This window comes from Bos indicus x Bos taurus, chromosome 26 (assembly GCF_003369695.1).
Source record: "Bos indicus x Bos taurus breed Angus x Brahman F1 hybrid chromosome 26, Bos_hybrid_MaternalHap_v2.0, whole genome shotgun sequence".
NCBI classification, from domain to species: domain Eukaryota; kingdom Metazoa; phylum Chordata; class Mammalia; order Artiodactyla; family Bovidae; genus Bos; species Bos indicus x Bos taurus.
The window spans coordinates 42,857,587-42,880,688 of NC_040101.1; the positions used below are offsets into that span (position 1 = coordinate 42,857,587).

At 40.0% G+C, this 23,102-nt stretch overlaps 1 protein-coding gene across 2 annotated transcripts in view; it reads right to left on the bottom strand.

Moving 5' to 3' along the window:
• The window catches only part of A1CF (APOBEC1 complementation factor), a 102,682-nt gene extending 80,831 nt beyond the window's left edge, over positions 1 to 21,851 (bottom strand). For both annotated transcript variants that reach the window (XM_027528669.1, XM_027528667.1), the window contains exon 1: positions 21,759 to 21,851. The gene's annotated coding sequence lies outside the window, so the exon portion shown is untranslated. The remainder of the gene's footprint in view (positions 1 to 21,758) is intronic.
• Positions 21,852 to 23,102: the final 1,251 nt, after the last annotated feature.

The following is a 23,102-nucleotide window of genomic DNA, read 5'->3' on the forward strand; positions in this document are numbered from 1 at the left end:
ATAAGTAAATCAACTATATAAAACTTAGAGCTAATAAAGAATACTACAAAGACAGTTATAAAAATGTTTCATACTTAGGAAGAAAGAAACAAATGAGTATCTAAAAATATAAACAAAAATTTTAAAATAACAATAAACAACGTGAAATATCCAAAATCCATATGAAGAAAATATGAAATTCTACTGAAGGATCTAAAAGCCTTGGTAAATGGAGGTCTTATTATAAAGATTAATTCTTCTAAAATTAAACTAGTGCAATACCAATTTAAATTCCAATAAATTGACAAACTGACTTTAAGTTCATCCGGCGAGAAAAATGGCAACATATATCACAGCGTGTGTTGAAAGTGTAAAGTTACTTGGAACTATAGCCCAATCAGAAGTTAAAACAGGCAATGGTGATCATCTGGTAATGCACAGAAATACTGAATTACCATGTTGTGTGCCGTGGGATCACACAGAGTCGGACACGACTGAAGTGACTTAGCATGCATGCATAGCATGTACATAGAATTAACATAGGGTTATAGATCAATTATACTTCAACAAAAATAATTAAAATAGGCACAGGAATAAACAAATAGATTAATGGCATGTTAAAAAATATCTAGCCCCATAGTTATGTTTGTATTGGAACTGCCAATAGGTGTAATCATAGGGAGATCATAGACAATTTGAGACAAAGACGAAGTTGGCATACCATCTCACAGCATATACCTGGATTCTAAGTGGAAAAGAAATAACCTTTATAAACACTGTATAACTGCTAGAAGAAAGTATGGGAGAACATTTTTATAATCTTGCAATGTGGAAAGTCTTCCTAACTAAGCATATTGAAAGCCGGAAATGAAAAGACTAATAGATGTGACTGGTTCCAAATAGGAAAAGGAGTACATCAAGGCTGTATATTGTCACCCTGCTTATTTAACTTATATGCAGAGTACATCATGAGAAATGCTGGGCTGGAAGAAACACAAGCTGGAATCAAGATTTCCAGGAAATTTATCAGTAACCTCAGATATGCAGATGACACCACCCTTATGGCAGAAAGTGAAGAGGAACTAAAAAGACTCTTGATGAAAGTGAAGGAGGAGAGTGAAAAAGTTGGCTTAAAACTCAACATTCAGAAAACGAAGATCATGGCACTTGGTCCCATCACTTCATGGGAAATAGATGGGGAAACAGTGGAAACAGTGGCTGACTTTATTTTTTGGGCTCCAAAATCATTGCCGATGGTGACTGCAGCCATGAAATTAAGACACTTACTCCTTGGAAGAAAAGTTATGACCAACCTAGATAGCATATTCAAAAGCAGAGACATTCCTTTGCCAACAAAGGTCCATCTAGTCAAGGCTATGGTTTTTCCAGTGTTCATGTATGGATGTGAGAGTTGGACTGTGAAGAAGGCTGAGCGCCGAAGAATTGATGCTTTTGAACTGTGGTGTTGGAGAAGACTCTTGAGAGTCCCTTGGACTGCAAGGAGATCCAACCAGTCCATTCTGAAGGAGATCAGCCCTGGGATTTCTTTGGAAGGAATGATGCTAAAGCTGAAACTCCAGTACTTTGGCCACCTCATGTGAAGAGTTGACTCATTGGAAAAGACTCTGATGCTGCAAGGGATTGGGGGCAGGAGGAGAAGGGGACGACAGCAGATGAGATGGCTGCATGGCATCACCAACTCGATAGACGTGAGTCTGAGTGGACTCCGGGAGATGGTGATGGACAGGGAGGCCTGGTGTGCTATGATTCATGGGGTTGCAAAGAGTCGGACACGACTGAGCGACTGAACTGAACTGAAGTAAAAATTACAAATATATTCAATGGCAAAGTAAAGTTAAGAAGCCACAATCTAGAATAAAATGATTGCTACTTACATAATATACAGAAAATTCATATCTGTAATATACAAAGAGTATTTAAAATCCCTATTCCCTCCTCCTCTTTCTCCTCTTGCCCTTCTGGTGCTCTGATCTCAAGTCCGGAGAAGCAGCCTCTGGTCCCCTAGATATGCCATCACCCCACTGCAGGACCTCTGGTTTGCTGGAAGCTGTGTCATAGAAAAAGCTGTCTTTCGCAAGGCAGAAGCAGTTGCTACTCCACATTCAAGGTCCGGAGGTGTGACCTCGTCCAAGGTAAGGAGCAGTGGCTGTGCTTCGCTGGAGCAGCTGTGAAGAGAAACCCCACGTCCAAGGTAAGAGAAACCCAAGTGAGAGAGTAGGTGTTGTGAGAGGGCATCAGAGGGCAGACACACTGAAACCATAATCACAGAAAAGTAGCCAATCTGATCACATGGACCACAGCCTTGTCTAACTCACTGAGACTAAGCCATGCCATGTGGGGCCACCCAAGATGGATGGTTCACGGTGGAGAGGTCTGACAAAATGTGGTCCACTGGAGAAGGAAATGGCAAACCACTTCAGTATTCTTTCCTTGAGAACCCCATGAGCAGTATGAAAAGGCAAAATGATAGGATACTGAAAGACAAACTCCCCAGGTCAGTAGGTGGCCAACATGCTAGAGGAGGTCAGTGGAGAAATAACTCCAGAAAGAATGAAGGGATGGAGCCAAAGCAAAAAGAATACCCATTGTGGATGTGACTGGTGATAGAAACAGGGTCCAATGCTGTAAAGAGAAATATTGCATAGGAACCTGGAATATTAGGTCCACGAATCAAGGCAAATTGGAAGTGATCAAACAGGAGATGGCAAGAGTGAACATCTACATTCTAGGAATCAGCGAACTAAAATGGACTGGAATGGGTGAATTTAACTCAGATGACTATTATATCTACTACAATGGGCAGGAATCCCTTAGAAGAAATGGAGTAGCCATCATGGTCAACAAAGTGAGTCTGAAATGCAGTACTTGGATGCAATCTCAAAAATGACAGAATGATCTCTGTTCGTTTCCAAGGAAAACCATTCAATATCATGGTGATCCAAGCCTATGCCCCAACTAGTAACACTGAAGAAGCTGAGTTGAACAGTTCTATGAAGACCTGCAAGACCTTTTAGAACTAACACCTAAAGAAGATGTCCTTTTCATTATAGGGGACTGGAATGCAAAAGTAGGAAGTCAAGATACACCTGGCAAATTTGGCCTTGGAATACGGAATGAAGAAGGGCAAATGCTAATAGAGTTTTGTCAAGAGAATGCACTGGTCATAGCAAACACCCTCTTCCAACATCACAAGAGAAGACTCTACATGTGGACATCACTCTATAGATGGTCAACACCGAAATCAGATTGATTATACTCTTTGCAGCCAAAGATGGAGAAGCTCTATACAATCAGCAAAAAAAAAAAGACCAGAAGCTGACTGTGGCTCAGATCATGAACTCCTTATTGCCAAATTCAGATTTAAATTGAAGAAAGTAGGGAAAACCACCAGACCATTCAGGTATGACCTAAATCAAATCCCTTATGATTATACAGTGGAAGTGAGAAATAGATTTAAGGGCCTAGATCTGATAGATAGAGTGCCTGATCAACTATGGAATGAGGTTCGTGACATTGTACAGGAGACAGGGATCAAGACCATCCCCATGGAAAAGAAATGCAAAAAAGCATAATGACTGTCTGGGGAGGCCTTACAAATAGCTGTGAAAAGAAGAGAAGCAAAAAGCAAAGGAGAAAAGGAAAGATATAAGTATCTGAATGCAGAGTTCCAAAGAGTAGCAAGAAGAGATAAGAAAGCCTTCTTCAGCGATCAATGCAAAGAAATAGAGGAAAACAACAAAATGGGAAAAGACTAGAGATCTCTTCAAGAAAATTAGAGATACCAAGGGAACATTTTATGCAAAGATGGGCTCGATAAAAGACAGAAATGGTATGGACCTAACAGAAGCAGAAGATATTAAGAAGAGATGGCAAGAATACACAGAAGAACTGTACAAAAAAGATCTTCATGACCCAGATAATCATGATGGTGTGATCACTGACCTAGAGCCAGACATCCTGGAATGTGAAGTCAAGTGGGCCTTAGAAAGCATCACTACGAACAAAGCTAGTGGAGGTGATGGAATTCCAGTTGAGCTATTTCAAATCCTGAAAGATGATGCTGTGGAAGTGCTGCACTCAATATGCCAGCAAATTTGGAAAACTCAGCAGTGGCCACAGGACTGGAAGAGGTCAGTTTTCATTCCAATCCCAAAGAAAGGCAATCCCAAAGAATGCTCAAACTACCACACAAGTGCACTCATCTCACATGCTGGTAAAGTAATGCTCAAAATTCTCCAAGCCAGGCTTCAGCAATATGTGAACCGTGAACTTCCTGATGTGCAAGCTGGTTTTAGGAAAGGCAGAGGAACCAGAAATCAAATTGCCAACATCCGCTGGATCATGGAAAAAGCAAGAGAGTTCCAGAAAAGCATCTACTTCTGCTTTATTGATTATGCCAAAGCCTTTGACTGTGTGGATCACAATAAACTGTGGAAAATTCTGAAAGAGATGGGAATACTAGACCACCTGATCTGCCTCTTAAGAAATTTGTATGCAGGTCAGGAAGCAACCGTTAGAACTGGACATGGAACAACAGACTGGTTCCAAATAGGAAAAGGAGTACGTCAAGGCTGCATATTGTCACCCTGCTTATTTAACTTATATGCAGAGTACATCATGAGAAACGCTGGACTGGAAGAAACACAAGCTGGAATCAAGATTGCCAGGAGAAATATCAATAGCCTCAGATATGCAGATGACACCACCCTAATGGCAGAAAGTGAAGAGGAACTCAAAAGCTTCTTGATGAAAGTGAAAGTGGAGAGTGAAAAAATTGGCTTAAAGCTCAACATTCAGAAAACAAAGATCATGGCATCCAGTCCCACCACTTCATGGGAAATAGATGGAGAAACAGTGGAAACAGTGTCAGACTTTATTTTTCTGGGCTCCAAAATCACTGCAGATGGTGACTGCAGCCATGAAATTAAAAGACACTTACTCCTTGGAAGGAAAGTTATGACCAACCTAGATAGCATATTCAAAAGCAGAGACATTCCTTTGCCAACAAAGGTTCGTCTAGTCAAGGCTATGGTTTTTCCAGTGTTCATGTATGGATGTGAGAGTTGGACTGTGAAGAAGGCTGAGCGCCGAAGAATTGATGCTTTTGAACTGTGGTGTTGGAGAAGACTCTTGAGAGTCCCTTGGACTGCAAGGAGATCCAACCAGTCCATTCTGAAGGAGATCAGCCCTGGGATTTCTTTGGAAGGACTGATGCTAAAGCTGAAACTCCAGTACTTTGGCCACCTCATGTGAAGAGTTGACTCATTGGAAAAGACTCTGATGCTGGGAGGGATTGGGGGCAGGAGGAGAAGGGGACGACAGAAGTTGAGATGGCTGGATTGCATCACTCACTCAATGGACATGAGTCTGAGTGGACTCCAGGAGTTGGTGATGGACAGGGAGGCCTGGTGTGCTGCGATTCATGGGGTCGCAAAGAGTCCGACAAGACTGAGCGACTGAACTGAACTGATGTTCTAAAAGTTTAATATATAATTTATTTAATCCATATTAAAACTCAGTGGGGTAGGTATTATTCCTATGATATAGGTAGTAAACCATGTAAGGTTAATGAGCCCAAGGTTACTTGGTAATAAGTGGAAGAACTATGACCTGAATCTGTGCTTCCCTGGTGATTTGGATGGTAAAGAATTCACCTACAATGGGGGAGATCTGAGTTTAGTCCCTGTGTTGGGAAGATCCCCTGGAGGAGGGCATGGAAACCCACTCCAGTATTCTTGCCTGGAGAATCACCATGGACAGAGGAGCTTGGCGAGCTACAGTTCATGGGGTCGCAAAGAGTCAGACACGACTGAGGGACTAAGCACAACTCTGACTTGAATCTAAGTAGCCTGGACCTAGCATCTGTGCGCTTGATTACTAAATTTGACTTCTCACCTACTTTGGCCACATGTTATGAAGAGTTGACTCATTGGAAAAGACCCTGATGCTGGGAAAAATTGAGGGCAAGAGGATAAGGGGATGACAGAGGATGAGATGATTGGATGGCATCATTGGCTCAGTGAACATGATTTTGAGCAAACTCCAGGAGATAGTGAAGGACAGGCTAGCCTGGAGTGCTGCAGTCCATGGGGTTGCAGAGTCAGACATGATTTAGTAACTAAACATCAGCAACATCTCAGAAATATTAGGCAAGTTGTGACAGGGAGAAGAGGGAGATTATATCTACTAGCCTCCCATAGAGTGTGAAAACTACACCATGATATAACTGATGAAGGTGATACTGTGAGTCTGTGTTCTCTTCCACAGGGACAGATGTTATTGGTCATTTAAGCAATATGGTAAGTTAGTCTCTTTGCTTGAATGAAATGAGCTATTGTTCTAATTTTTACATAGTGCTGTGGATGGACAGTCTGATGGTTCAGGTGGATGCATTTAGAATCTAACACCTGCTGGACATAATCCAGAATGGACACATGGTCCTCACCAGCCCTCTGTTACGTACTTGGTCATACGTCACTAAAACATTACTCTTTGACAAAGTGTGGAGTCTTCACATGTGACCAAGTCATGTATCATTTGACAGGATCTGACTGGAATTTCATGTTAATTTCTATTCCTATATTTAAATTAAAGCATTATTGGTTTCTCATTTGATCTTTAGCTTTTTTGGATTGTAGAAAGTCAGAGAGGAGGGTGTCCGCTATGGACCAAGTATCTGACGCAGTAGTGCAGTGGTGGGTAACCAAAGCCACAGGTACTTCTAATGGGGACCAAACATAACTAACTTGGTAACAGGGTCTTCTCTCTTCTTCTTTCTGTCTCCCTCCTCCTCCCTCCTTTCCTTCCTCATTTAAACATCCATTTAACTACTGTTTTCCTTTTCCTTTCTCTTGCTGTCTTCCACTCTTTAATCCTGTACTTTATTCTCTCTCATGCTCCTTTGGTGACACCAATGGCTAAAGAAGTTGCTGATTGCATCTAAAAGGTATACCATATTTTTAAGACAAGTTATTAACAGTTGTAGAGAAGCAATGCTGACAGACACCATTTCTAAATAAACGGCTATTTTTGCAAAGATGTATAGGCCCAGCTGATACTTTGATTACTGTTTGTTGATGTTTAAATCCATACACCATCCTACTTGGAGTCATTCCGAGTCCTAAATAGAGTAACTTGAAATAGCAAATCCTAAGATGCTGGGGAAATTGCACTACAGTAAAAATATCTATGGAGAAAAATAAAACTGTACCAGAGAAAAAATACTGTTGGGACTACCAACTAAGAATTTATCAGAAAAAAAAAGAAGCAGCAGAAATATAATAGACAAATGATTGGATTGTGGTTTGTGTACATTTCGGCGCTCAGCCTTCACTTTAAAAGTCTGTTTAAAACTGCAAAATTTATGGTCCAGTAGAAACACCTGCCATTTAGCATATTCTCATTAAGTGCATATTACAGAGGTACATTTTATCTTCTTCAAAAGATATTTCATCATTTATTTGCTTCAAATGCCCTTTAAATATCAACAAAGAGTCTTTAAATCCCTGGTATTTAGCTTGAAACTATAAATTACATGAGGAAAGACAGGAGAGGAAGTGTTAACCTATGCGTGTCTTATCAAATTAGGACTTTGAGATTTAACTGCAAATGTTCCGCATTTTAGCAGAAACTATAGCTTAACATTCAGAAAACAAAGATCATGGCATCTGGTCCCATCACTTCATGGCAAATAGATGGGGAAACAGTGGAAACAGTGTCAGACTTTATTTTTTGGGCTCCAAAATCACTGCAGATGATGACTGCAGCCATGAAATTAAAAGACGCTTACTCCTTGGAAGGAAAGTTATGACCAACCTAGATAGCATATTCAAAACCATAGACGTTACTTTGCCAACAAAGGTTCGTCTAGTCAAGGCTATGGTTTTTCCTGTGGTCATGTATGGATGTGAGAGTTGGACTGTGAAGAAAGCTGAATGCTGAAGAATTGATGCTTTTGAACTGTGGTGTTGGAGAAGACTCCTGAGAGTCCCTTGGACTACAAGGAGATCCAACCAGTCCATTCTGAAGGAGATCAGCCCTGGGATTTCTTTGGAAGGAATGATGCTAAAGCTGAAACTCCAGTACTTTGGCCACCTCATGCGAAGAGTTGAGTCATTGGAAAAGACTCTGATGCTGGGAGGAATTGGGGGCAGGAGGAAAAGGGGACGACAGCAGATGAGATGGCTGGATGGCATCACTGACTCGATGGACGTGAGTCTGAGTGAATTCCGGGAGTTGGTGATGGACAGGGAGGCCTGGCATGCTGTGATTCATGGGGTCGCAAAGAGTTGGACACGACTGAATGACTGAACTGAACTGAACTGATAGAGAAAGAACAGATTCCCTACCTAGCCTCATGGCATATTCACCTGTATTTGGTAATCATCCTTACCACCTCTATAAGAATTATGATTCAACTGGTTTGGAATGGAACTTAGGATAGTCTAAAATGGTATGGTCTGAAGCCTCCTCAGGTAATAATATGCAACCAAGTTTAGAACTTCTGAATTAAACTCTAGTCTATATTTGTTAAATGTCAAACAAAATGAAATACGAGAGTAATTTATTCCACCTGCCAAATAGTTGGGATATACACATTTTTAAAAATTACTAAACAATTCTATAAAAGAAAGGCAGAGACTAGGTTACAGGAGAAAGAAAATAATTCAAAATTGTCTTTAATATTTGTCCTGTCTACATTCTCATTACTTTCAATGAGTAAATGTTTTTATAATTGCCAGCACTTAGAAATAATATCCTTGAAATATCAAAACCCCCCACATTCTTCCTAGAGTCTGGCATAGGTGATTTGTATCCAAATCCATTTCCATGAGGACCAACCAATAAGGTATTCGTATTACCACTGTATGCATAAAACTCTAGGTCATGGCTCTATATATGGAGAGGAAGCAAAAGCTGTGAGGTAGACAACGGATAGCGGGTAGAAAGTCAGGATGGCTTTTCGAAGAGAGAGGAGCAGTTGTAAAAAGTAGTTGCGTCAAGAGAACAGTGAAGCAACTTAGCAGGTCTATGAATCCCTACAGCTGAAGTCCTTAAGGCCTCTTCATCCAGAACAATCTCCAGGATAGGCTCCTCATGGAGTCTGGATGTTGATTTTTTTTTTTTTGCTCACTATACATATGTATCCATACTTGTTGTTTTTCTTACCCCTGTTGCCATCCTTCACCCTGTCTTCCATTACTAGACTTAGCCAAACTAGAAAGAAATTTCACTGCTTCCTACCCCTAGTAACTGTCTACCACTGCTAGATCGATCTTCCTAAAATATCCCTTCTAATATTCTTCATTGGTCTCATCACTAACTATGAAGAAATAGTCCAGTCCCTTAGCCTGATATCCAACATCCACCATGATCTGGCCCACACTCTGCTGACTATCTTTCAGTGCCTTTCTAGAGCTGTTCTGTGCTCAAGCCCATCAGGTCTCCCAGATACATCAGCGGCTTCTTACTTCTTAGGTTTCTTTGTACTTGTTCCCCATTTTCCATGTGCCTGGAGTCCCCACCCTCACTTTCACACTTTTCCTGGCTGAGATGAATTTATGCCTGTACCATCAGATTGTGTGTGGTTGTACATATATAGGAATGCACAAGCACACATGTGTGGCTATGAATATGTATATATACACAAGGGTGAATAAACTCCTGGTGACCAGTGTTGACAGCACAACATCACACAGAAAGTTTCCTTTCATAGCTGGTTCTGACACCACCATTCCCTTACAAATCCTCCAGCCTCTGCTTAACTTGGATAAGAATATCAGAAACTCTGAACTAGAGATCCTTATAAGTGATCTGTATTTGACACCACTGAAGATGATTAAGTTTTTTAATCCAAAAAAGACATTGAAATATTTTAACGACAGACAGAAACTGTGCATGTATTGAAGGAGGGAGTGGGTAATAGAGAGGAAATGGAGATTCTTAAGACCAGACAGCATAGGTACTTTCTATGCCCTTAAGGTTATATTTTGATGGTTAATTTTGTGTGTCAACTTGACTGGGTCACACAGTACCCAGACATTTGGCCAAGCATTATTCTGGGTGTGTCTTTGAGGATGTTTCTGGATGAGACAGATATTTGAATCTGTAGACTGAGTAGAGCAGATTGCTCTTCTAATGTGGGTAGGCCTCACCTAATCAACTGAAGACCTGAATAGAATAAAGGCTAAATAAAGGGAATTCTGCCCAGCCTGAGTGCTTGAGTTGGGACAGCAGTCTTTTCCTACATTCAAAGTTGAACTGAAATGTTGGTTTTTCTTGGGTCTCTAGGCCTCTGGCTTCCAGATAGGAATTACATGTTGGCTGTCCTGGGTCTCCAGATTGCCAGCTGCAGATCTTGGGACTTACGTGTCTCCACAATGAGATGAGCCCGTTCTTCATAATAAATCTCTTTATCTATTGACAGATAAACAGATTTATATATATCTTATAGATACCAGAACACTGACAACACTAAAATCATGTACATGTATTAGCCAATTAAGATTCCAATTGGAATATTGGTTCTGTTTCCCTGGAGAACTCTGGCTAACACATATACATACATGGTTTTGGTGTTGGTATTGTCCTGGTACATTTAACATCAGGGTATCAGCCATCATCAGATGGCTATCATGTTACCCTCACTCAATAATAATCTTCAACTCTGATCCTATGCCTGACTTTCTCAAAGATCCCTGGGAAAGAGAACTGGCAGAGTTTAGAAATTCTAGAATCACATAACCTAACAAGAGTAGAATTTCCTTGCAGTTTAGTTCAGTTGCTCAGTCACGTCCAACTCTTTGTGAGAGTCAGTCACTCTTTGAGACCCCGTGGACTGCAGCATGCCAAGCTTTCCTGTCCATCTCCAACTTCTGGAGCTTGCTCAAACTCATAGTCATCGAATTGATGATGCCATCCAACCATCTCATCCTCTGTTGTCCCCTTCTCCTCCTGCCTTTAATCTTTCCCAGCACCAGGGTCTTTTGCAATGAGTCAGATCTTCACAACAGGTGACCAAAGTATTGGAGCTTCAGCTTCAACAGTCCTTCCAATGAATATTCAGGACTGACTGATTTCCTTTAGGATTGACTGGTTGGATCTCCTTGCAATCCAAGTGACCCTCAAGAGTCTTCTCCAACACCACAGATCAAAAGCATCAATTCATACACCCAGGACTTGGACCAAGATCTCCTGCATTGCAGGCAAACTATTTACCAACTGAACTACCAGGGAAGCCCCGAATTTCCTTGCATGTATGTTTAATTTCTAAGTTGACTTAGAAATTGGTAAAGTGGTAATCAGCATACAATGTAGCTACCCCTCAGCTTAAAGGCAGATACTTACCCAATAGTCCTGGGACCAGTTATTGGTGTGGCAGATTACAGAAATCTGATTAGCTGGTGAGATCTGGTGTTATCATGTGTCTTTTTATTTTTGTTGAGATTGTCCTTTTGAACTCATTTGCTGCATCTGGTATCCTCAGACCAATTTGGAAAAAATAAGTTGAAAACTCAATTCTTACCAAAGCTGCCCATCACTGACTAATGGGATACATTCAATCCTGAAGAGAATCTTACAAAATCAACTATCTAAAGCTCTGTACTACAGTGACCCTGAGGCAATCTGACACTTGCAGTAAAGGACAACCTTATGTTTCCCTTTAAAAAGCAGCTTACATAAATTCTGATTTTATTCTAACTTACATGTATTGGTGTAAAATTCCCTCATTAAATTGTTGTCACCTTATTTCTAATCAGCCATCACGTTCTGATATTTAGCTTTCTTTTGAATTCCCACGGCCATTAATTTTCATTTATGCAACCCTTATCTAATATCTAGATCACTGTTACAATTCAACCCATAGTTTTTCTAACTTTAATGCCATCTGTGTAACACTGGTTCATTTTCTTAAATATCTCTTTAATATTACTCTTCTATTAACATAATTCCAATGGCCTTGTATAACTATCAATTAATGTCAAATTTTCTATTTTGTTACCTATCAAACATCTCTAATACTTTATATTAAGTTGTACTCCATATTAATTTCCAGCATATACCTTCCCTCACTCAGGCCAATTGAAGGATGGCTAGGAGTTAGGTGAAGGGAGAAGAGGAGAAAGGAACTCTAGGGGGCAGGATGTAAGTGAAATGTTATGGATGGTTGAGAAGTTGAGTATGATTAGAATGTTGAGTACAATTTAGGGAGGGTTTTCGTGAGGTGTGTCTTTGAGGATGTTTCTGGATGATATGAATGCTTGAATCCATAGACTGAATAAAGCAGATTGCTCTTCCTAATGTGAGTATGCCTCATCTAATCAACTGAGGGCCTAAATAGAATAGGGGAAGAGAATGAGAGTGACAGTAGATAAGGCTGGTAAGGCAGGCAAGAATTAAATCAATGTATCTATTGGCATAATAGAGCATTCTTGTTGTATTATGAAGCCACTGAGATCACCTTGGAAGAATTCTAGGACCCTGTGTACTTTAGAAAGAGAACTCTTGAGTTTTCTTGCATGTATGCATACCTTGTTGCTCAGTTGTGTTCAACTCTTTGTGACCCCATGGGCTGTGGCCTGGCAGGCTCCTCTGTCCATGGAATTTTCCAGGCAAGAATACTGGAGTTGGTTGCCATTTTCTCCTCTAGGGGATCTTCCTAAGTGAGTGAAGTGAAGTCACTCAGTTGTGTCCAACTCTTTGTGACCCTGTGGACTGTAGCCAACCAGGCTCCTCCATCCATGGGATTCTCCAGGCAAGAATACTGGAGTGGGTTGCCATTTCCTTCTCCAAGGGATCTTCCTGACCCAGGGATTGAACCCGGGTCTCCTGCATTGCAGGCAGACGCTTTAACCTCTGAGCCACCAGGGAAGCTAACCCAGGGATCAAACCCACATCGACTGTGTCTCCTGCATTGCAGGCAGATTCTTTACCCACTGAACCATCAGGGAAGCCTAATGCATTATCTTGAGGATTGTTTAAAGGCAGAAAGACTAGTTTAGAGACAGATGGGGAAAAAGGGGCAGAACTATAGTTGGGGAATAAATGTAGCATGAAGAGAAGGAGGGCCCTAAACTCCCCAAGGATATACATTCATCTTCTTAGCCTTTAGCCTCATTCTTAGTGTCACTTCATACATATTTGCTGAACAGAATGGAAATTTTATATAACCTCTCTGACTATTCCAGATTGTGCTCTTTAACTTTCTAGTTTCACCACATGATCTTGGAATATACAATATTTTGCTCTGTGTTGTTCATTATTGGTTCATAAGTCGAAGGGTATCATAGTCATGAACAAAAAACTATGGGATCACAAATTCATACTGACTTGGGTTCAGATGTTGAGTTCCATCCCTTAAGAACTTTGCAAACTTGGTTTAAGTTATTTAACCAAGTCCCAGTTTATTAATTTCAAAATGTGGGATGATGATGCCTGCCTTGTTGGGTTGTTATAGTGATCCAAAGTGACTGGATGAGCGCACAGCCTGGTACATGGCACTCACTAATGTTTTCCTTTACCTCTTCTAACCTCTTCTCCTTCTTCCCCAATTAGGTGGCTGTTTTATTCAATAGACAGTATTATGCAGCTGTTATGCATATATATAACACTTTTAGGTTTGGAAATTAAATAGGATACTTTTCTTGCCTTTCAGAAACTCCTAATTTTGTAAATAATACTTATTTCAAACAAAGTAAGAGGCCTTGAAGAAGGGAGTGATTAATTATCCCAGAGCTACTGTGGGAGCTCTGGAGAATCCTTCATGGGTTCCTTGATTTTAGGGACAAATGTACAATATATCTTTGTATCCAACTCAACATCTAAAAGAAGGGTGAACTCAACAAAGTCTCAGTAAATCAATTCCCAGTGGGTACATTAACATTATAATCTTCCTGGCACCCTTTCAGCTTGCCACTTCCCTTAAAATGAACACTGACACCAATCCCTTCCATGGCAGTGCTGATGCCCCAAAGCTCCTCCACATACAATTTCCTCTTCAAGTGTCTGTTATCATGCCTGTGCAGGGGACTGATTTGGGGGCAGTTTATATTAGCTCATGCTTGCTTTTTTGCTGTGCTAATGACCATCATTCGGCAATCTGCACCTTTATAAGTGCATTTGAATACTTTGATAATTGTTGTTGTTGTATTAACTATGAAAATAATAGAACCTGAGAGGTTTGTTCTCTGGGGTGATTTCAGATCAGATTTTTAGGCTTCTGCCCTTGGTAATTACCCAGGTCCCTTTAAATCACTCTATCCTGACTTTATTAAGAGGCCCTCCCTGTGATAGAGAACGTCTCTGCCTTGGAAAAGATATCACAGAGTCAGGGAGAAAATCGCTCCCCATTTACAAAGCAAGCCAGTCATGGGGATAGATAATTTCTAAGTCACTGACTTCCACGCTAAAACACTTTCTACATGTTGATTTCATAGCCTCTCTCTCTCCTAACCATTATCTTGGTAAAGCATTGTGTAATCAACACAGAAATGAGATGAGAATTACAGCTGTAGTAGCTGAGGTTTGTGTACACTTACTTGGCATTGTTCTGAGAACTTCATGTGTAATTTCTGATCCAGTCTCAAAGCAACCCTGATTTTACGGCAGAGGAAACAAGCAGAGAAATTACCTTGCTAAAAGTCACAAGGATAGTAAGTGGTGAAGCTAGGATTTGAGCCCAGACCTTCTGGGTCCAGAAGCCCTCTGCTTTAACATTGGAATCATCTTCCTCTTGGCCATGCCAGCACCATGAATCAGCTTTCTTGTTTTCATCAGAATTGTGGGAATACTTTGAAATCTTGAATTATTATTATTGGAAGTATTAAACTGAGTTATTATTATTATAGTAAATATTTGATTTTATGGCTTATTTTGAAAGGCAAATAAAAATGAGAGTTTGTAGACATTATAAGACTTTCTCTTATCTTTATTCTCCTCTGGGACCACATAATGGCATTCTCTGATTGATTCCAATGTAAGTAAATGCACTTGTATTAAATAACTGTTTTGAAATGAGGGAGAGATGGAGGAATTAGTATGTGGTAGGCATGATGCTCAAATGACTTTAATAATAAATCAAAATTGTTTAATAAGTAAATTCTTTCTCAAAAATCAAATACCATTCAGATCCCTTGTCCTCTGATTAGCCATGACACTTCCACCCTGAGCCATATCTTCTCAACATCTTCTCTTCCCCACCATTGAAACTGACTTGTCCTAAGTCCTCTTTTCATAAGACTTTACCAGGCTGGTGACCACGCTAGGTGACTTTAGTCTTACCTGGTGGCTCAGACTAGGTAAAGAATCGGCCTCCAATGCAGGAGACCCACATTCAATCCCTGGAAGATCTTCTGGAGAAGGGAATGGCTACTCACTCCAGTATTCTTGCCTGGAGAATCCCATGGACAGAGGAGCCTGGTGGGCTACAGTCCATAGGGTTGCAAAGAGTTGGACACAACTGAGCGACTAACACTTTACCAGGCTGGTAACTATGCTTGATGGTTTTAGGCTACAGTGTTCCTGAATGTTAACACCTCAAAGTGCCCTGATCACTCTCACTCTATATCCCAACTAATTTGTATCTTAAAAAGGAACTTCTGAAAATATATTCTTTTTAAGCTAAATGAAAAACTCTCTTGAGGCTGGTGGAACTGCTATTTGGGTGCATCTGGGTCTCCATTTAAAGCTCCAAATTAGGTCAGTTTAAATATGAGATTCCCTTAGCATTCATAGACCCAATTATTCTTTCCCTGGGGAGAAGGGTGTGCCCTCTAGGTGCGAGGTGCTATGTCCTCTTCAGACACTAAGAGAATTCTAGTGTAAGGCAGCCAAGTCCTTCAGGACAATTACTATATATTTCTAGAGATATCTCCACTGTATTCCTGGCCTGTGCCTGCACGTATTTCCTCTGTGATCTGGGCCTCGCTGTCCCTTCATTCACAAGATGGGTCTCCTTTGACTGAGTCTCTGCTGTGTCATCTGTGAATCTGAGCAGAGTGGGGAGAGGAAGACTCAGAATGGAGGGAATATTTCTCATAATCGTGGAAGTCTTATTACTCTTTCTCTAAGAATGTGTATAGAGAATCCAGCCGAATTAGAAATGCTATCCAGTGGGTGGTGGTCCAACGGAAAGGACCTGCCTGAGGACTGGAGTCCTGCATATGGGTTCTCACTCTAATAAAAAGTGTCTTTTATCCTTGGGACACTCACTTAGCTTTTTCTCTGTTAAATAAAGGACCTCAAAGTTTTCTTCTCACTCCAAGACTCAAGGCTTCTCAGTGTTCCATTTTTACTCTTTTTACAAGATCCCTGTGCCAGACTGCTGGAGTTCACTCCTGTTTCTACCACTGATTAACTGGGTGATCTTGGGCAAGGTTTTCCTCATCTCTGAGACCTCACCTCTTGTTTGAAAGGTGGGTATTGCATTGGTACCCATTCCAGAGGATTCCAGAGGGTTAAATGAGTTCATCTGTGTGTTTGGCATATGGCATAAGCTATGTCAGGATATAAGAACTGTTATTAATATCCTTGCTCTCATCCTTGTTATCATAGGGTATCAAATGGTTGGTAGTAAATGCTTAAACTGTGAGACAGTGTTAGGGTTCTTCAGGACAGAAGATTGAAAAGAGGATTCATGAAGTGAGCATTTGTATGTGCCAACACAGTTTTCTCCTCCATGGTATCAGATTCTGATTTCTGACTTCCACTGCAGGTAAGCAGAGGTTTTAGGCTAACAAGTCAATTCACTTCACAAAGAAGGCCCCAGCTTAGCACTAAATATAAACCTAAGAGACAAGCTGGATAGAATTATACTAAAGATGAGTTAATAGGAAGGAAAATCAGTTGCATGTATACCTAATAGCCTGCCAGTTTTTCCATCAGTTTTTCAGATGTTACAGATTTGTCCCTTCTTTGCTTCCTTCACTATGTTAGTTGCGGCATCTGCACTGGTTTAAATCTTTCCAGGATTGTTTTCTTCTGGGACCTGCGTGGAACTGATTCTCCCCTCACCTTCCATGGGGTTCCTTATGCCTTCTCTTCACAGTTTCATCACACTTCTGAATTCATTCATAGACAAATCAGTAAATGCCCAGGACAGCAGTTGAAGGCTCCCAACGTAGTCTGCATTATTGCTACATAAACAGAGCTGGGCTTATAGACTCTAGTTGAGAGATCATTCAATGATGAATAATGACAATAACCTTGAAGAAACTAAGATTACTAAGTTGACTGTGAAGAAAGTTTCTTTAAAAAATCTAAATTCTTCTGTATTCCATGCTAGAATAGTCTATAGAAATAAGGTAGCATAGTTGTTAATTCTGCTATGTATCAATAAACCTCATATTCTTAAGTCAATTCAGCATTCCAAAAACTGGTGGCTTTTTAACTGCTCCAGGAATAAAAGACATTATTATGTCATTGAAGGAAGGAATGTTTTTTTATAGAATTGCAAACTGGTTTGCTCACTTAGTCATTCTGTGTGGCCAAATTGTCATATGTCATATGTCTCCTTAGCCAAACTATTGACTGTAGCAGAACCCTGTATATAATCTTGCAAACTAGAGGCAGTTATCTTAATTCTTCTTCTTACTTTCCTCTTAATATTAGCAGGGATGAATCTGGAAAATATTTTCCATATGATTGTTAACACCTACAAATATAAAATTCCACATATATATCCGAATAAGGGGGAAAAAAAAAGCTTAGTTTATACATCTTTAAAAGAAAATAAAATTAGAGAGCTTAAGAAACTAGCATATTTTAGTCAAGACAGCCATTTTTATAAAGGGAAATATTTTAATTTTGGATTTGGATCCATCCAAACTATTCACCACAAAATGTCAATGTATTAAATTAAAAATGTAAAATAGTTTTTAAAGCTGACCACCTAGTTGGATAAGGTTTAATGGGATAAAATGAAAAACTGCTGATTGAATCAGCAGTAAATATTTGTTAATTACTGCCTGGATTTTACCTTATCAGGCCAAGAAGCAGATGGGCCTTAGATTTCTGTATAGAAGGTCACTGCAGTCCTGCTGCTCCTTTTCCAGGTGCTTTCCCTGGGGGGAGTTTGGACTGTGAGGACTGCACTTTAGAGGAGCCTGGTTACTGTTTCCATGAATAAGATAAAATGGTGTTTATCCTCTGTGGATCAATACCATCTTGTTTGAACTTATTGAGTCATTTAGAGACACAGAAGGTAATGAAAACCATTGTGCAATAGTACCCAGCGTAGTACCCAGCGTCCCGAGGGATGACAGCATTTTAAAAGACAGTTATTGAAACAGATTTGTAACATCAACTGGCTGAATGATGAAACGAACACACACTGTGACAAGATGTCCTGTGGGTTTCAGTGGAAAAGGCTTTGGATTCTTAACTAAGAGTCTTCTTGAGAAACATTCTCTAAAATAAAAATGGTATAGGATGCTTGTTTTTTGGAATAAAAGAAAATGATAAACTCTCTTATTTTCTGAACAAATAGGATTTCTCTTTGTGACTCATCAAAACTTCATTGTTTATGTACAGTGTTTGATTTAAAATATATTAGCATTGTTTTGGGGAGAAGGCAATGGCACCCCACTCCAGTGCTCTTGCCTGGAAAATCCCATGGACAGAGGAGCCTGGTGGGCTGCAGTCCATGGGGTCGCTAAGAGTCAGACACAACTGAGCGACTTCACTTTCACTTTTCACTTTCATGCATTAGAGAAGGAAATGGCAACCCACTCCAGTGTTCTTGCCTGGAGAATCCCAGGGACGGGGGAGCCTGGTGGGCTGCCGTCTATGGGGTCGCACAGAGTCGGACATGACTGAAGCGACTTAGCAGCAGCAGCAGCAGCAGCAGCATTGTTTTGACAAAGAGGAACTAATGGGGAAGTTTGGAAAGTTTTAAGAAACTCTGGAAAGTTTTAGGAAACTATTGGAGGTTTATACCAATAGGGAAATGGACAGGGAAGAGAGTTTTGCTGAATTTTTAAATTCACATTGCCAAGGACTATGCTTAATTAGTTTTGCTTTGTCACCTCCTGTGATCTTTACTAAATTCTGCAGGACAGATTTAACCCCCATTTTATATTTGAAGGGGCTTCCCTGGTGGCTCAGATGGTAAAAAAATCCGCCTGCAATATGGGAGACCTGGGTTCAATCCCTGGGTTGGGAAGATCCCCTGGAGAAGGGAATGGCAACCCACTCCAGTATTCTTGCCTAGAGAATCCCACCGACAGAGGGGCCTGACAGTCCATGGGGTCGCAAAGAGTCAGACGTGACTGAGCAACTTTCACTTCACTTTTACATTTGAAGAATCTGAGATTCAGAGTTGAATATCATGCCTAAGGTCACAAACCTAAGGAATTTGGGAACAGGCATTCCAGCCTAGCTCTGTCAGGAGAAAAGTCCAGTGTTCTATCTATAATTAATTTGAAAAATCTCTAAGATAAACATGCTCCTGTTTGACGGAAGATGGTTAGACTCTAAATTGCCTTAGAGTTTTGATCATGGTGATTGAAATAGTGATGGTTTCAGTCAATTCTGGTTGCTATGGATGCTGGACATGGACTATAAAAATGATTTGTTCTGTCTTCATTTGTGTTCTGAGGAGTACCATTTCTGAGATAATGTCACCAAAAGAAGATGCACTCTTGTAAATTAAGCTTAGGAAACAAAACATTGCCTACTCTCCTAGATAATCACAATGAATGAACATATTTTTTTGTTGCTGTCTAATTGTTCAGTCATGTCCTATTCTGTGTGACCCTGTGAATGGTAGCCCACCAGGCTCCTCTGTCCATGGGATTTCCCAGGCAAGAGTACTGATGTGGGTTGCCATTTCCTTCTCTAGGGGATCTTTCCAACCCAGGGATTGAACCCACGTTTCCTGCATTGGTAGGCATGTTCTTTACCATTGAGCCACCAAGGAAGCTATTTATACATAGAATAAATCTTCTTGTGAGGACAGTCTCATGGTTTTATGCTTGGGCTCTGGAGTCAGAACACCTGATTGGGGTGCTTAGCTCTGCCACCTCCTAACTGGGTGATGTTCAGCCCATTTGGTAACTTATTCATGCCTCAGTTGTAAAATGTTATAGTAGTATCTAACATATATGGCTATTCTAAGAATAGCTTGAGATAAATGCATGAAAAGTACTTAGACATGCACTTGGCCATATGCTTAATAAATGTCTGTTATCATTATTATTACTCAAAATACTCATGTAGTAACAAGACCTGCTTTAATTGTCTAATTGCCATTTCCTCAACTTACTTAACAACACAGTCCCCCTTTGGAAGCCACATGTATTAACATCCACTGAATACAGTGTAGGGAAGGTTACATTTGAAATGACACAAAACCAACTTGGTATTAGCCCAGGTGAGCATAATAACTAAATATTCAATGTTTTCATATCCACTATGTTACTTTAGGTTTGTCCATGATAACTAATTTCTTTCTTTCTTTTTTTTTTTTTTGGACAACCATCTTTCCCCTTCCCTTACATTTGATAAATAATAAACTGAAACAGTAAAATGTGAGAATTTTCTCAAATGGAGAGTATCCATACTATTCCAGAAAATATGGTCCTTAAAGATGAACCTGTAAGTCATTTGTTTATTACCTATATTTAGCAGAGCAATGCTTCAGTGCTTTAAAATAAGTGATTTCACTTTTATTTCTTAACCTATGCTCTGTTGTATGCATCTCAGCACATATAATAAAGAATTTTTCAGGCCAGACTACCACATCTTTGATGCTCCTAAATTATAGCAAGAGTTAAATTTGCCAATGCATGTTTTACAAAACACGAATCCTGCCCAATGCAAAATAATGCTATGTTAGTCATCTTCTTAAAGACACACAGTACCCAGGTGAACAGTCCAAAAAACGTATTTGACTTGGAACACGCTTCTTTACCATTCTCCCTGGAACTTACTCTGACAATTATAGAACAAAACTATTTCAATTAGAATATTTAAGAGATTTCTGGGAGGAATGGGATATTCCTGGTAAGTGCCCTGATTGATTTCCTTTTTTAGATAGAATACCATCATAGTCTGATTGTGAATCATCTTTTTGGAGTGAACAAAATGGTCACGTGAAATATATCCACTGCAGCACAGCTGCCCAAACCATCCTGAAAGGAAAAGATCTAATAATTAAGCCATCTGAAGGTAGAGATTTAATACACTCAAGACCAAAAATTTTCCATGACTGCTTTTGTTTTGTTTTCTTATGTTTTTGGTGGTGGTGCAGGATAAAGGAGGAAAGGAAGGGAGATAAATGAATATGTGAAATCTAAAATATGGTAGAAATTATGACCCCCACAGAGAACGCAGAATCTGTCATTGCTGTTAATACCATTTCTCTTGTTAATTACACTTTTATGCTTCCCCGGATCCGAGGACCAGAACAGACAGTCAACCACAACTCTCCCGGCTGTCTGGCTATTGCTAAATACATTTCTCAGAAACATTAGCCTGACTCTTGAACCTGATGTGATAAATCTGCATGATTTTTTTACCCTCAGAAATTGATTAACTCAAAGAACAAAAGCTGGCTGTTGTCTCATTTTGAGATTATATGATCATTCTAATATTTTCTTTTGTTTTCAGATGGCTTTATCAGTATAAAAGCAAACTAGAAATATCCCTGAATTCAGCTCTCTTGTGGAAGCGCGTAAAAGCTGTTTCACTGCATTCCCACTGATCCACATGGCACAGTTTCACAGAGTTGAAATAGAAAAATCAAAACACATGAACCATACCTGAGTGATTTCAGAGATTCCCACCCGGAAAAGGTTTCCTTGATTATGGCGAATTCAACGTGTCACTCTGGTTATGCTCTAATCATCATATCAAACTCCAAAGGTTCAGTGGCTTTAGGTTTGGTTTACAATTCCTGGGAGTTAAACTTTAACTCACCCTGTCTCTTGCATCCATGCAGCCCTTTGACCAGATAATTGGGTCACTACAACCCAAGCAGAATCTACAAAATTACTGTTGTCATTTCTTTACCATATTAACATGAATTTTGTATTAAAAATCATTGAGGTGAATATTATTTTGATGTGTTTTAAGTGACATATATTTTAAAAAGTAGAACTCACTGCAATTTGGATAACTAAGCTTTCTTTTATATTAAGTCCCTTGTTTTCTGCTATGCCAAAATGATATTAAGCCTATGGTAATTTAAGAGAATGTTTCACACTCCTTATATCATTGTATTACATGGAATAAAGTGTGGAGTTTTAGGTCAAGTATGCAGATAAATGCAGGCTTAGAAAAATAGAACACATAAGGTATTTACATAACCAAATAAATAGTGTCAGATCATGTTGGGGAAAGCAGGCTTCTTTTTATATAAGCTGCTCATTCAGATTTGAAGAGAGCCATGTAATCAGCCATGTACTGAGGTAATTTGAGAGCCAAGGCTGTTCGTTACTTGCAATCTCAGTGGCAACTGTGTTTATTAAAGAACAGGCAAATGTATTTCCAAAGATATAAACTCAACATTCTCAATTCTCTGATAAGAGCTCCAGTCTATGGAGGAAATTTCTAAGAGTCATAAAGCCCACTGAAAAAAATAAAGACCCTCCTAATTTTGAGTAAATTGTAAGGATTTATAAACCACAGGCCCCAACACTGAAATTAGAGGACATGCTTAGCTTCAGTTCTAATAAGAGGAGTCTGCTTTTCTAGGAAGCAACTACTAACAGAAGTGCTTGTTCATTCTGTGTTTTATTTTATTTTACAGTCAGTCATTCCATAATGACATCTGGTAATATAAAGCGTACTGTTGGAATGCTAGTTCTGCCCACAGTTTTCAGCTCTCAAACACAAGGAAGTCTAGATATTCCTAGACTTTTCCCAGAGCAATGCCTGACAAAGTTAAGCAAAAACACTCCCGGAACTGTTGCTTTGCCCTGGAATTGTGACGTTGGAATGAATCCTGAGGGAGGCGTCAGGCCCCTCCCAGCTGACAGCTCTCTAAGTACTGCATCTCTCCACAACCTCCTCGGGAGTGGACGCCCCTCACCAGGCAGGTTTTTTGGTTTTCGTAGTGAAGGCTCAGTCTGGGTGTGTATGATTTCCCAACGTGTGGGGAAATC